At 36.1% G+C, this 16,412-nt stretch overlaps 1 protein-coding gene across 3 annotated transcripts in view; it reads right to left on the reverse strand.

The window, feature by feature from the left end:
* LOC118193720 (calcitonin gene-related peptide type 1 receptor-like) overlaps nt 1-16,207 on the reverse strand; it is a 666,801-nt gene extending 650,594 nt beyond the window's left edge. For all 3 annotated transcript variants that reach the window (XM_085825063.1, XM_085825062.1, XM_085825064.1), the window contains exons 1-2: nt 16,098-16,207; nt 13,581-13,649 (exon numbers count right to left, since the gene is read on the reverse strand). The gene's annotated coding sequence lies outside the window, so the exon portion shown is untranslated. The remainder of the gene's footprint in view (nt 1-13,580; nt 13,650-16,097) is intronic.
* Nucleotides 16,208-16,412: the final 205 nt, after the last annotated feature.

The following is a 16,412-nucleotide window of genomic DNA, read 5'->3' on the forward strand; positions in this document are numbered from 1 at the left end:
TAAAAATAATTATTTTTTATACTTTATAAACAAATATCAATTATTAAAATTTGATGTCAAACCTTTCAAATAAAACGTATCCAGGTTAGTTGAATGCAATGAATTCTACTGACCATACCAATTATTAATCAGTATTTATACCAATTAACACTACTCTAGACACACGGTTTTCGTAAGTTTCCCATCTTTATGTTAATTTTAGAATGATGATCACTGAAATGACATGAAAAGAGCTCACCTGGCTGCCATTGTCTTATAATAAAAAGCAGGACGGGTTTGTCCTACAACATGGTTATATAAAAAAATACTGTTCAGCGCCTGGTAATGTTAGAGTATCGTGCCAACACTTGCAGAAATATGCTCAAGGTAATCGCTAAATAAGATTAATAAAAGTAATTCTAATAGAAACGACAATAGCACCCCGGAACTCCACCACACAAGAACTGCGGTTGGCTAAAGAGCAACACTGATCATCATTGAAATAAAAGTGACAAAAGACATAAACAAAAATTTCGACTGTTGCGCAGCATCAAAACAGGAACATTAAACATTTGAAACGAACATTTCACTTTCACATGCTATCAAAACAAACACGAAGCAACAGGGGCTTAGACAAGAAAAAAATCCTGTTATTGAACAGAAGCCCTGTTATTGAACAGGGGCTTATTCAATAACATCAATACTGGTGCGTGTTTGGCAGCTTGCTATTCCACAGCATTGCCTGCGTTATTTGTATGAATTGTATTAAAAATGCTTATTCCAAATATTAAACTGCACACTGAAAGCATTTAATAATCATATCGCATGGTCTTAAAAATAACTCCATCTAGCAATATTTTAAAAACTACATAAAAGACGGAAACTATACCACCACTTAGCAAAGACTGAAACCTTAGAATAATTTCCTCTCGTTAATAACCAAACTCCTTATTATGGTTTCAGACAGCAGAAATTTCGAGAAAGTAATCCATGAAGGAAAGAGATAATAATCTGAAATACTGGAGCGATAGAGTATTATATTAAAGCAATATATTTTTAAAAATTTTAGTTTCGTGATTGAAATTAAATTATAGAGCTTTTAAAACGTCCTTCGTTTCAAGCGTTTTGAAATCATTGAGATTGCAAGCGTTTTCAAAACATCCTTCGTTTCTTTTCCGCACAAGATTTTAGTTTGGAATGCATCATTGAAAAAACATTTCATGCAAAGTATCATTTACAAAATGGTCTATTAGGAAACTATAAAATAGTCCCTAATCGTACTTACAATACAGTATGATTCCTAATTTATGTTATAAACCTGAAAACGCGGTATAAAACAAAGATACGAATAATATTCACATAGGAAACCCAGGTAAGAATCCATTTATTTAATCATAAATACAAATTAAACTGCATATGCATTAAGAAAACTTTAAAATGAGATTGAGATCTTATAATATCTCATATGAATTGCTTTATACGAAGAACAGCACCCACAGAACCTTTTATCTCTGATTTAAAAAGATATTGCTTCAAACTGCGTCATGAATACATATGTATATTAATAGTTTGCATAAGAAACACCGTTTGTCGATAGAGGGCAGTGGGTGTGTATCTCAGTAGGGAAAGACGCTATTCGCGATCGTGTTGTCGTCATTGCTGGGAGACACTGCATATCCCGAAAAAGCAGACATGCATTACTTATACGGTTATGCCAACAGTAATGCCTGAGCTGCGCTACGAATGCATGACGGGCAGTTTCTGGATAGACGAATGCGGAATCAAAGAATTGTTACATCGTCAACTTTTTGAAACAGTTTCTTTCTACGTCACCTGAGAGAACGCTGTTCAACGACGAAATGTACGCAATCCAATATTTGAAGAAAGCATCTTGAACATTGTGGCATAGCCAAGTCAAGTTAAAGAATTATTGCTCAAAACGTAGGGGTGAGTCAAAATGCCATTTGGAGAGTGTTAAACGTTAACCCGCAGGAATATCCTATCCACCTTGACTTCCACGAGTGCTTTTGCAGTAAACTGCATTGCAGCCGGACTTCACAGCTCATGTACTATTTACAAATAGGCGACGTGTACCCCCGAAGGTGTATTTAATGCGCACTGCTCTCAAGAAAGGGCAACCTGAGAATCTAAACAACGCGACCACATTCGTCTCAACAACGAATCAGTGCGAATGAGAGGGCGGGTATTGTCCACGACATATTAACTGGCCCATACCTACATTCCCAGCATCTCAATAGCCAACACTACATTATTTTTCCGGAACAGATGTTACCAGCACTGCTGGAAGATGGTCCGATCTCCATTTGTAACCGAATGTAATTGCAGCATGATGGGGCGTCAACCCACTTCAACAATGATTCGCATTACCTGAATGGCCTTTTGGGGGCCCAAAGGATTGGCTGGAGGGGACTACTCACTTTGCCATCTTGATTCTCGATTTATCGAGCTTCGAGCTTCGATTGCTTTTCTGGGGACATCTGAAGAGTTTTGTTTATGCGATTCCAGTTCACTCAGTAGAGGATCTAGTTGCTCGAATATGAGTACCTGCTGCATGTGTGCATGAAATATCTACCATCTTTGCTAGTGTATTTCAGTTGCTCCACCGATGCTGTCAAGCATGTATTGCTGTTGGTGGACAGAATTTTGAATAGCTCTTGTAAGCATCTTGTTTCAGTTGAAGTGAGACTCCCTGTATTTATGTATAAATAAATGGTTGCGACCTGATGTGAATATTATTCATATCTTTGTTCTGTACCTCCTCTCTATGTGTGTGCCATGAATTTGGAATCACCCTGTATATTCACTCAGCATTAATTCTCTTGTTTACAGGTAACTCTGAATATTTTAATGATTTTGCAACTGTCCTTCGACTTGGCTGATTTTATTTAATATTAAAGATCTTACCTTTGAAACATTCGAAGCATTCCGTGTTTTCCATAAGCGTGTATTTGGAACAATTTTTTCACTTGAAAACAGACTTTGACGTTTTGTTTTCTTTTCTTGTTGACAATATCGTATCTTTAGATATCGAAAAACCATGGCTTTCACAGTGGTTTTTAATATTTTGATACGAATAATTTTCTTCGAAAAGAGCACAGACACAACCTTTCATCCATTGCTTTATGCAAAACCACCATTTTCCATGAAAAACAAAATTGTCAGGTAGCAGAAGATAATTAAAAATTTCGGTACTTATCCGTTTTGCCGGCGCAGGCGATAAAGTCGCCAAAACTGGTACAACCAATGCCAAACGGAATATCCTCGCTGGTAACCTTTTACGCCTCATTTTCAAAACGAGTCGCAGCCATCTTATCAGATTGATTGTTTCTTTCAATACTGACATACAATTACATAGAATTTTTATCAGATAGTTCAATTTTATGCCTAAGGCCATTCGCGGAAATTAAGTCAATTAGGATGTAATCACATCGCTCACCCGAAGGCGAAAATATAGAAAAGGAAAAGTCAAAGGTTAAATTCCTCCATTTTAATGACCTAGCGAAGTAAAGCACTACGGTTTTGCATAATTTCTGTGTACGCTGTTCGTACGAACTGAAATACTAATTCTTTCATTTAAATCTGTATTCCATGTTAAAATTTAACTTGAAATTAATGTAGAGATAGTTACTGAGAGAATTATATTTTTGCAGCGTAGTTTACGTGAGATGATATCACTGGGGGTCACGTGATATGAACCGACGAATCAGGATGTCATAAAGTGAAAGCATAGTAAATTCTTAAATTAATATCTTTCTACAAATGTATTGCTTTTATTCTTTCTTTTTACAAAATTTTAAACGATATTAAAATTTTTATGCTTTCAAAATAAAAAAATTATTAGAACTAGGAATTTGTTAAAAATTTTTATGTGTATACTGTATGTTGTCGCCAATAAAGTCTGCGTGGCGAGATTTGCACGGGCGAAACGAAAAGTACCCAAATTTCAAAAATATAGCTTCAGTTAAAAAAATAAACAAATTTCCAAGCAGACAAGTTTTATTGCAAATTTCCAAGCAGACTAGTTTTATAACAAATTTTAGCAAAGTTATTTTAGCAAAAGTCGTCTAAAAATAGGCGAACAGCTATTTAACGAAGAACAAATTTAAGTTTACCCTAAATAGTACCTTAACCAGTTAAACACATATGAACAGAAATCGGATTCCTCATGAATGCGAGTTTTGATTAAATTTTTAAATCTGAATAATAAACCTATCATCATCTAGAGATAAGAAGCAACCAAAGGCAACCAATCTAATACTCTAGGAAAACATTGTAAGGACTCACTGTTATGATTTAAGCAGGCACTTCGTCAGACGGCCATAATGACGTTACGTTTAGGACGAAATGAATATCTGACTGAATTTGATTATTCGCTTCTTTAGTTTTCAGAATTGTCTAGCCTCAGTTGGAATCTCTAAGTGCCTTTGAAGATCTTAAATAGTGAAAGTTAAAAAAAAAAATGACTCAATCATTAGGCTTCCATCCAAACCAAAATCAAAAACTGATCTGGCTGCTTTCCAAGAACGTCTAATGAAATTTGGGTATATATGATATTTATTGTTTATTTTCTGTAGCTTCTGATAACAAAATTCACGATACCCAGAAAGGATAATAGAAACATTAATGACAATGGGGTCGAAAGGTACCACACATTATCATACATATATACTAACAGAAGATGCATTTCTTAATAAATTCCTCCTAATTTAGAAGTCAAATAACAAAAAATCAGCGTTATATTTTTAAATTTGTTCGCGGTTTGTTTTCAAAAATCAGCGATATATTTTCAAATTTGAAATTATAACGCTGAATTTTTTTCTTTGTTGTTTCACTTTTGAATTAGTATTTGTTCTGCGTGTTATTGTATCTTAAAATACCTTTTATGAAGTGGACACTTTATTAGCTGCCTGCTAATTAATTTCCTAATTGCTGTATCATGCTGGAATAAACGGCAATCTTCATCATCTATCTTCAGAAGCAGAAGTTTCAAATTTTGGTCGTGATCGGCCCACTGGTTCCAAAGATATAATTTTTTCGACATTTATTAACTTCGAATTTTCAAGCTGCAAAATTGCGTAGTTTGACTTCCAATTACAGTGCAGTGTTGTGTTTCAGTGTCTATGTGCCTTTGGATTACTATGGAATACCTTTATACAGATGAAGGACAGATGAAATACTGCTGCCAAGGTAAGAAAATTTGACTTTTTCCTGTATTCCAAATAGAAATATAAAAATTCAGCACCAAACGCAGTACTGTACAGAAAAACTTAGATCCTTTCCCATACGATGAGTGACACAGATTCCTCCACTTACTCGAGAGAACTTGCTTTGCAAACATTCATTACCTCGGACATAAGCTATACTGAGAAGATTGATAAACTCACTGACGGAATTAAAAAGATCGCAACTTCCTTTCGAGGTGGCAAAAATATTCTACCCCTAGGCTTGCGAAAGCAACTGATAGACACGGTTGAAGCCTTCCGAATTCTGGCTTTGGGAGTATCTGAGTATATCCCACCTCCGGATACCGTCGATAAAGCAGTCAACACATCCAGTATTTTCGCGTGTGAACTAGCAAGTCAACAGCAACACATCACAGCTGCACCTAATCTAGCGCAAAAGGCAACAGACAATCGAAAGTCCTACGCAAGTGTAACGGCGCAAAAGCCTAAACACACCTTGCTGATCTACCCTAAAGACCCGTCCACAACATCCAGGAAAGTGTTAAAAGAAAAATTGACTGCTGAATTTCCGTTACCCACATTCGGAGTTCAAGTAGCAGCATTAAGATACATCCCGCAGGAAGGACTTGCAGTGGATTGCCATACAAAAGAGGACATTCACGCACTCTCGGAAAAACTGCAGACTGAAAAGGCTAAAGAATTCTTGCAAACCAAGATCCCAAGCACAAGGCTTCCCAGGGTTGCTATACGCAATATCCCATTAAGCGTTACACAGGAGGAACTTGGACGAGTCATCAGTTTAGAACTCCATATTAACAAGAATAATGCCAAAATCCTGTACAGGCTCAAAGAAAGGAGTAACACAGTCAAGTGGATTGTCGAATGTAATCCCGATGCCTTCCAACAACTCATGCGCTCCAGAAAACTACTCATCGGCTGGCGGGCACATCGAATCTCATAGTACTTCAACACTAAGAGGTGCTACCGCTGTCAAGCATTTGGCCATACCCAGCAGGGATGCCAAAATAAAATCTATTGTGCATACTGCTCGGGGAATCATGCAATCAAAGACTGTCAAGCCAGACGAGCCACATGCATCAACTGTGCAGACAGTAACTACCGCAACCGAGACAATAAAGCTTGCGACCATCCAGCATATGATGTTGCCTGTCCAACATACACGAGATACGTCGAACGGATCAAACGCAGCACTATCTATGAATAGTCTATCTGCTACTAATGCTAACAACAACACGCCTGTAATCCAATCTAATAATAACAATAATCATATGCAGATTCTCTCTCCACATACTATACCTCCATCAAGCAGGAACATAGGTACACTAAGCACAAGTATCATCAAATGCCTGCAAATCAATCTTCAAAGGGCTGAGGCAGCAACATCTCATGTCCTCACGCAAGTTATTTCCAACGACATAGACCTCGTAATCATGCAGGAACCATACTGTAGAGAAGGTCACGTCGCTAGCTTACCTATTGCATGGAAAATATACCAAAAGGAGTCCCCGACGGCAGATCTTGCTCCTAGAGTAGCAATTGCCTGCTGCAACCCCGCATGGACACCACAAGTCATCAAGCTGCATAGGGATTATGTCGCCATTCTAATCATTTTTGAAAATATGCAATTTATCCTTACTTCGGTGTATTCACCACCAACAGATGCAATTGGCAGCACTGTCGCCCACATAAGCGAAACAAGTAGAAAATTTCCAAACACAGCTCAAGTCATAGGAGGCGACTTTAATGCCCATCATATTATATGGGGGTATAGTACCACAAATCCAAAAGGGCAGGAGCTTGAAGATTATATTGCGGCAAACAATTTACAATTGCACAATACAACGAATGCACCACCTACATTCGATAATTAGTACAATCAAGGATGGCCAGACTTAACGATCTCAACTTATGATATTGCTAACAACATACATTCATGGCATGTCTCAGACTTTGAAAGTTGTTCAGATCATAAATACGTAGAATTTACTATACAAACAGATACCACCATTTCTATAATTAAACGCTATAGGCTGTCAGGTAACAAGGTTAGACAATTGACCCAGGCCTTTACTCGTCTCCTGCAAGCAAAAGAATTGCAGCTAAAATCTTGCAACAACTCAGAACACCTTGATTCCCTTGCACAAGGACTTCTAGACGAACTTAATGAAATATGTCAACAAATTTTACCCCTCCGTACAACCAAGAAATTACAAGGAATATCTTGGTGGACCGGCGAACTAAGGCAACAAAGACAAAAATGCAGAGCTTTGCGCCGCAGACTAAGAGGCAACGTGGACGGAGAGACCAAAGCACAGATTCTGACTACATACCGGCAAGAGCGGGCTAAATATAAGAAGAATATTCTCGCTTCAAAAGTCACAAGCTAGCGTACCTTCTGTAACAACAATACGAATCCCTACGGGATCTTACATAAGATTGCAACACAGAAGGTGTTCAAACCAGCACAAAATCATGCACAGGTTCCAACAGCTAGTCTTTCAACAAACCCAGCGGGGTTTACAGCTGCCACCCTTCTTGACGAAATTTTTGCAAAGAACAATCCGCATGAAGATACACTGGAACAACGTGCAGTGCGAAACAATACAACTATCCCAGATACGCCAGATGATTATGCTTTCTCAGCAAAAGAAATCGCTCATGTATTTCGCTACCTACACCTGAAAAAAGCCCCAGGACCGGATGGCCTGGACTATTCACTAATTAAAGTTGCATATAAAGCCAATCCAGATTTCTTCACTAAATTTTTCAATAAATTACTTCAGGCAAAGCTCTTCCCAACCGTATTTAAGAAGGGACAGGTAGTCTTGTTCTTGAAAAAATTCAAAAATCCAGCTGAACCGCGGTCTTACAGGCCAATCTGCTTGTTGTCTGCACTGGGCAAAGTGTATGAAAAGCTGATTGTCAATCGACTTCGTCATCATCTGCACAAGACCAAATATCTAAGTGTCAGACAATTCGGTTTCCGCATAGGATCTTCCACCGTTCAAGCCCTTTCAACAATCAAGGATTGCATCCAGAAGAATAGAAATGATAATATGCATACGGCTTTCATTTCGGTTGACCTGGCCAGCACATTTGATACTCTGTGGTGGCCAGCAATCAAACAAGCTTTACGCAATACAAAATGCCCGACCAACCTTTATCTAACAATCACAAGCTACTTACAAGATCGTATGTTAATAATGTCCCACGATGCAGGTGTTTCATCCAAAGCCCAAGTGAGAGGTTGCCCGCAAGGCTCTTGAGCGGGGCCCCTCCTATGGAACATCACATTTAACGAAGTGCTCGCTGCAGACTGGCCCGCACACACGCGAGTTGTCGCCTACGCAGATGATGCTGCACTCCTGGTGCGAGGACGCACACGCAACGAACTGGAGAAAAACGGCACAGAAGTCTGCACACTTTTTGCTGACTACTGCACTCGACTTAAGCTTCAAATATCAACAGAAAAGTCAACAGCGTTGATCATTCCAAGGCCAGGAACAAATCCAACACGACGGCCCTGTATTAAATTAAACGGGAGAAATATTAAGTTCGTTAAAAATCTTAAATATCTAGGAGTAACATGGGACTCCGGTCTAACCTTTATTCCTCATATACAAGACCTTCGTGTTAAAACATCTCGAATAGCGAGAACAGCGCGCCAATTTCAGGACAAGAATTGGGGTCAGAGCCCCCATTTTCAGAAACTGTTATATCTCACAGTTGCAGAGAAAATCGCATTATATGCAGCCCCAATCTGGGCAAACCCAATGGGAGCCAGGAAAATCCGTCAACTATCAGCCTTGCAAAGACCTTTTGCGATAAACCTATGCAAAGCATATCGAACTACAGCCACAAATGCAGCACAGGTACTAGCTGGTATCATACCACTGCATATCAAAGCCTTAATGGAATCTGCATATGCCCAACTGATCCACTTGCGCCGAGATGCGACATTTGGAAACACTACCTATAGCCCAGTCCAATATGAGCATCGGAGCGACGTATTGCGTACACATCCCTCAATAAAAGGGACAGGCATACGCACAGTTAAATCCAACTGCCTTCATCGAGACACCCTCACGAAGATATACACGGATGGCTCGAAGCATGAACATGGAGTAGGTAGTGCCTTTATACACTATGATGGTTCCAACACCGAATACACATGGAAAGGACATCTGAAACCGGAAAACAGCGTCTTTCAGGCGGAAGTTACTGCTCTCACAGCAGCGGTACAGCATATACTCAACAACAATATACAGGCAGCTACCATATACACGGACAGCCTTTCAGCAATAAATGCAATAGAAAATCAACACCATGTATCGCCGAGCATCATTAACTTGCAAGACATCCTGCAGCATAATCGTCACACTAAAATTACCATGGTCTGGGTCAAAGCCCACGATGGCAACCAGGGAAATGAAGCAGCTGAACGTTTGGCTAAGGATGCTGCAAGCAATCTCGAAGCACAAGAAATAAATATTCCTGCCCCACCATCCTATCTAAAGCGTCATTTGCAGGGACAAGCAATACGACAATGGCAAGAAGAATGGACTAATGCGGAAACAGGGAGGCGCACCTATGAGCGTATTTCAAAGGTATCAACTGACCGCCTTATCGCCATTGCTCCTTTGGTAAACTACATAACAGGTCACGGGCCGTTCCCGTCTTATTTTCATCGACATGGGATATCAAATACAGACATCTGTGTCTGTGGAGAAGACGGAACGCCAGACCACTACCTATTCAGGTGCCCTCTGACAAATACCATGCATCTTTTCATGCCCACGAGCAACATAACTGCCTACCACCGACTGATAATAAAGCACAAGGGAAGCATTAATGCAATATGTAAAATTATAAAATTTATCGCGGCACTAGGTCAGGATATCTGCCAGCCCATTTAATCAACATAAGGTTTTCCACTGCATTTATCCAGGAAACTACAATTTGCACACGCATACCTTATATCTTATACCTAAACAGAACTTAAACTGGTTTGAGAACTCTTGCACAATAGCAAATATTTAATGAACTTTAACGCTGTCATGTGTCCTTATTAGTTCTATACAAGCACAGTATTATGTGCTTTTGTCAGTATTATAACGACTCTGTAGCATGCCTTCCTATAAGCATCATATCAGCTCTCTGTATCATATGTTTCTATTAGCACTTATTACTCATATACTATCATATGTATCTTTGTCTACCTTAATATTTATTTGCACAATGTGTTTTATTCGTATTATATCTGCTTTGCTATTAGTATCATATCAGCTCTGCACCATGTATATTTATTGGCATCATATTTACTTTGTACCAAGTGTATTTACTCGTTCTTCACCTGTACTGCATCTACTCAGCACCATGTCATTTAATTAGCTCTATATTTGTTCTGCATCATGTATATACATTAATATCATATTTGCACTGCATTATGTGTTTCAATCGTATGACAGCCTAAGTTCGTGCACTATGAGTTGTCTAATCATAAGTTTTTTTTTTTTTTTTTTTTTTTTTTTTTTTTTTTTTTTTTTTTTTACACATATACTATCATATGCATTATATGAAACACCAACTGTTTACCCCAAATATTTATCTGCATTAAATATTTTCATTTGTATTACATCTACTTTACATCATGCGTTCCTATTAGTACAACATATGCTCTGTACCATATGAGCCTATAAGCTATTTATCTGTTCTGCATCATGTATATTCATTAGTATCATATCTGTCCTGCATCAAATGATTTTAATCGTACTATACCTGCTCAGCGGCATGTGGCCCTTTCTTTTTTTTTTTTTTTTCTCATATCTGATTTGCATCATACGTGTTCATTAGAACTTACAGTGCACTGCATAATGTATTTTCATGTATTTCTATTAGTATCATATCTGCCCTATGTCACGTTTTTAATTAGCTCTAGATTTGCTCTGCATCATGTGTATATACCAGCATCATACCTGCTCTGCATAAAGTACCCTAATATTTATTTGTATCATATGCTCCTATTTGTATTATATCTACTTTGCATCATGAGTTTCTATTAGTATAACATATGCCCTGTACCATGTGTATCATATTCATGCTTGCATCATGTGTTTCTCATTAGTATTATCTCTGTCTTGCATCATGTGCTTTTAAATAGCATCATCTCTGCCCAAAGTCATGTGTTTTTATCAGTATTATAGTTGTCCTGAATCATGTCTTTTATTTAGCTCTATATTTGCTCTGCACAATGTGTATATACTATTAACATATTTGCTCTGCATCATGTACTCCTATCATGCGTTAGCCTAGGTTCATGCACTATGAATTGTCTCCCCATAAGTATTATTACTCATATACCACCATCTGTTTCATATGTAAACCAAAAGTTCATTGCTAATAATTATTTGCAACTTATGTTATTATCTGTCTTAAAACTGCCCTGCATCATGTGTTTTAATTAGTATACGCGCGTGCTTTATATCTGGCAATGTTACACGCGTGCTTTATATCTGGCAATGTTACACGCGTGCTTTATATCTGGCATGCACCATGTGTTTTCACTAGTATCGCAGCTTTATCTCTGCTCTGCATCCTGTGATCTTACCAGTTTTATTACACGTTTTTATATGTCACATAGTATTAAATCTGCTCAGCATTATATGTTCTAACAGCATCACATAAATGCATTATTAGTACTCTACTTAGCAGTCTGTGAGTATGTTCTGTGTATTTTAAGTGTGTTGTTATGTGTATTATGTCTTACATTTTTATGCCACCTCCACCCCCCCCCTTTTTTTTTTTTTTTTTTTTTTTTTTTTAGATTTCCTGTAACAACCACTGTAATCCTAAAACTTTCAAATGTCATACACATCACTTGTAATGTAGACTATGTCAACCGCCCTTGTATGGCCATGTAACTTTCTCATTAAGATTCAAATATACTCAAGAGGCAGCCTGATGAGGCTCCAGGGAGTTGTTGCCACTAGATAGTGGAGGACGCGGGGCATATGCCTGTTTACCTATGTTAAACATCAAGCGCACTCGTCCTCCGTCACCTGTCACCTGTACCTTAAATTCCTCTTAGTTAAGTATATTTACAAATACATACATGTTCTTATCATACAGGCGCAGGTTACAGAAAAGTGTTAGTTTTCTCTACCACAAATTCATGCTCTATAAAGAAACCGAAAAGAATTTTTTTTTTGAAATTTTTACAATTGTGCTAATATTTTAAATTAAAAAATGTCCAAAATATGCATCATCAGCTTCTGAAAAGGGTTTTAAGTTACTTAACACAGAAATTTTTTTTTGTCAAGAATTTGAAACCGTTCTTAAAACCTACTTGAAAGCAAATGCCATTAGTAACGCAAAACGCGGTTATTTTCTCATGAAGTAACGCGGTACTTTGCCCGCGTAGAATTACTACTGCGTTGACTTTGAAATAGATAACATCTAGTGATAAACGTCCCAGTATTCCCTAAATGACATATTTATTTTTAAAGCAGATGCATCATTTCATATGTTACACTATTTAGTTTTCGCATATTTATTTAGCTTGCGTAATATGACTCATGTATTCTAATTCTAATCATATACTTTAAATTTGATTCAATAAAAATCCAGAAGGATTTAAAAATCGAATGGATTATTGAATACGAGTTACAGCTAAATGCTAACTAACTATTTAATGTTTGGCTTATGTATATATTTCTAACTTTTTTCCTTGAATGATAAGGAGCCGTTCTTCTAGAAACAGGTACTTGTTTAAATCTGACGTAAACAGAATAGATGATACCATAGAACATCCAAAGGGAACTGTTATAAACATAATTAAAAATTTCAAGGAAAAAGTGTAAACCGTTTTCAAACTAAACAATTCATTTGGTTTCCATTGAACCATTTTCCCATAATTTTGAAGTTAAAACTATTAATTTGCTGTACTTGTATGTTATGTCGTGACTTCTGGAGTCCAGGTAGGGCATTTTACACAATTACATAGGCCGCATGCGCATAGCTGCAGAGGTCAAAATAGAAAACTCGTACTCAGGGTTTTCAAAAATATATTTCCTCAAAATATAGCACCGATAGACTTTCCCTTTTCTTATATTCCGAAGAGCACTCAGAACAAAAACGATTTCAGTTAAATAACACACAGCATTTGTTGAACAATAGCTACGCTTTTAAGTCTAAAACAGTAAGAAGCGATGAGTGAAGTGTAAGAAAACATTTCATTCAGAAAGCCTTTCTTCAAAAATAAATGAAATAAGAGTTTTACAGCAAATAAATGAATAAAATAGTACAAAGAAGGAAGAAAAAAATATTTGAAATACGCCAAAAAATAATACCAAGACAAAATTAAATGTTAAAGTTTACCATGTTTCTTCATCGGCAGCAGCTGCTGGGAAAAGTTGCATCTCGCAGCTGTTACAGAAAATTCAGTTCCTGGGAAAGTGAGAAAATTAAAAAAGTTTCTTTAAACATTTGGGTAAGTTATAACTACCGATTATAAGTCATTAATATTGTAATGCTAGCCAAATGTTTTTGAGTTAACATCAAGTTTAAAATTCGAATTGATGCAATTACAATCAAACAAATTATATTATTCATAGGAATACAATAAACCCGATTTTTAGTCCAAAGGGGCTTTGTCTCTGAAGGACTATTGTTTTCGTTATGCGATATTGCGTCGAATCACTCTGAACGTCCGTTTCACTTTCAAATCGTTGCCACCAAATACTATCGCTGCGTGTTATATTTGAAGAAATTAAATAATGAAGAACCTGCATAAATGTACGCATGTTTCTGTCATTGTGGTAAAACAACGGTACCTAGAGCCATCCAATTTTTAACGACGCAATCGCACTGCGAATATGGGCATCTGGAAGATCAAATTTGGAATTTGTTTTATTATCAATTTTATATTTTGTAAAACTTTAACGAATTTTTGATTAACAAACTCAAGAATTTCCAAGCCAGCAATGGCAACATTGTACAGAAAAAAAACATTTTAATCTCCAGCGCGCGAGACTGTGTATCAGAAATTCTAAAGGAAAGGCTCAAATGAAAATTATTTTTTGATATTGCTCTTAAACTTTATGGTTTAAGGGCAAAGAACATAATATTTAACAAATAAAGGTAACATACTTAATGTTAAAAAAAAAACGCCCCTTTGGACGTAATTTAAAACCTGAAACCTTTCAGATTTTCTTTTTTTACATTTTTTTATGTATTCTTATGAAAATTTAAGTATTTTTAAGATTGAAACCAAAATTGCTTTATTAAAAGAACAGAAATAAGATATTTTCGTTTAAAAAAATATTCTTTAGAACAGATCTAATTAAAAACTCATGGCATATTTCAAATGGCCTATCTAAGTGAACTTAAACAGTTATGCTAAAACTCGTATTTGTATCGCACTGACATTCGGTATTGCATGAAACATTGCTGTACATACATCAATACTTCATGTATGTACATTTCAACTATAATCAGAATTTAGATGTATTTATAAAAATCTAAATCGCGTTTCTAAATTGTACGTTTTACAAAAGATAATTTTAAAAACCTGTTTAAAATAATAGATAAATTAAACCCTATTTAGGCATTACAATAACAGCCTCCGTGTAAGATTATTTTAATAGGTATCTGTTGCCGATAATCAAAATAACTTGAGCAATGATTAAGATAAAGCAGCGAATCTAAATTCATGGCATACTTAAATATTTATGTACATATATTAAAGTTTTTTCTTAATGTTTTACACCATTTTAAACATGGAAATGTGTATAAAATTACCGCAAAATAGAAAATATGACTCATTTTATAAAATTGTGAATCAGACATATCTGTCTATCTCTCTATATATACATATACATATCTATCTATCTAAATATATATATGAAAAGTTTTCTAATTATAAATTATTGGTATATATATATATATATATATATACCAATATATATATATATATCCATTCAAGTAATATATATATACTTATATATATATATACTTGCATTCAAATAATGAGTATATATATATATATATATATATATATATGTTTTCACTCAAGTAATTAGTTCGGATTCGGATATTTTATTACAGTTTAATTTCGAAGATAAATTAATTGTATGATATTAGAATGCGTAGCAATTCAAAGTAATGCATGTATATATGAAATAATAAATGTTCAGCCTACTGGCGCGAAATCGAGATTTGGACTACGATCTATTTCCAAAACTTTCTGAAAAACAAATGTATCCTCACATAAAAGTTTTCAAATTGCTGTTCAAACAGAACTTCAGTTTCTTTGATTTATAGTACGGAATTCGAATTCGTCTGTCTTCTTGCACAAAAGCAAGTTTAGGCTCTTGTGTAACAAAACAGAACTAACGGAAGTTTTTGGATACATTTCAAATAAATATCAAAACATTTAGCAGAAAGTAAAATGGATTTAATATTTTGTTTGATAAATTTTAATTAAATACTTTTATTACGCCATTCGTGGCAACACCTACAATATGTAGCATAAACTGCGTCGACTAAATCAGTGAATTAAGCATTTAGTACTCTGAAATAAAATAATGAAGCACAACATGAAAAATGTCAAGTAAACTGCTAGAAATTATTTCAAAAAATGTTTTTTGTATAATATGAGCGTTTCTATTTTAAATGCAGTATGTAATTCATTTTTTCAATTAACATTGTATTCTGGAAAGAAGGAGCTGTAAGTTTGAAACACATTTTACCACATTATCTTTTCAAAAAATATTAATTTCTGAAGAAAAATAGAGAGAAGAAAGTTATTTTGAAAAGAAGGTAACGGTTCAGCTGATAGAAAAAGTCTTCTTCTATTTGTTCGTTTAGAATAAAAATAAAGAGCAATCTACTAACCTGTTGGAATCAAGAGCTATGTGATGTCTTCGGTCTATTTTGTCGGACTAGGAAGAGGAGAGAGCCGCGTTTGTCGAGGAGCAACCAGTCTTTTCACCGCTACTCTTCAGAATTTCTCCTAGAAAAGGGCCGAGCGTAAGAGAGCAACATGTGGGGGTGAATGTTCCGCGCGTGCGTTGGGAATTTCATAGCAACCGATGGAGGAGTTTTTTGGAGGCGGGACAATTAAGGATGCTGTAGCCAGAACACTTTTTCTTATGTCTTTATTATAAGAAACCCCAGGAAAATTCATAAAATCGTGATAAGTTTCGTTCT

The sequence above is a fragment of the Stegodyphus dumicola genome, chromosome 10 (genome assembly GCF_044657685.1).
Source record: "Stegodyphus dumicola isolate Sdum_Otavi_A_Nest chromosome 10, ASM4465768v1".
NCBI classification, from domain to species: domain Eukaryota; kingdom Metazoa; phylum Arthropoda; class Arachnida; order Araneae; family Eresidae; genus Stegodyphus; species Stegodyphus dumicola.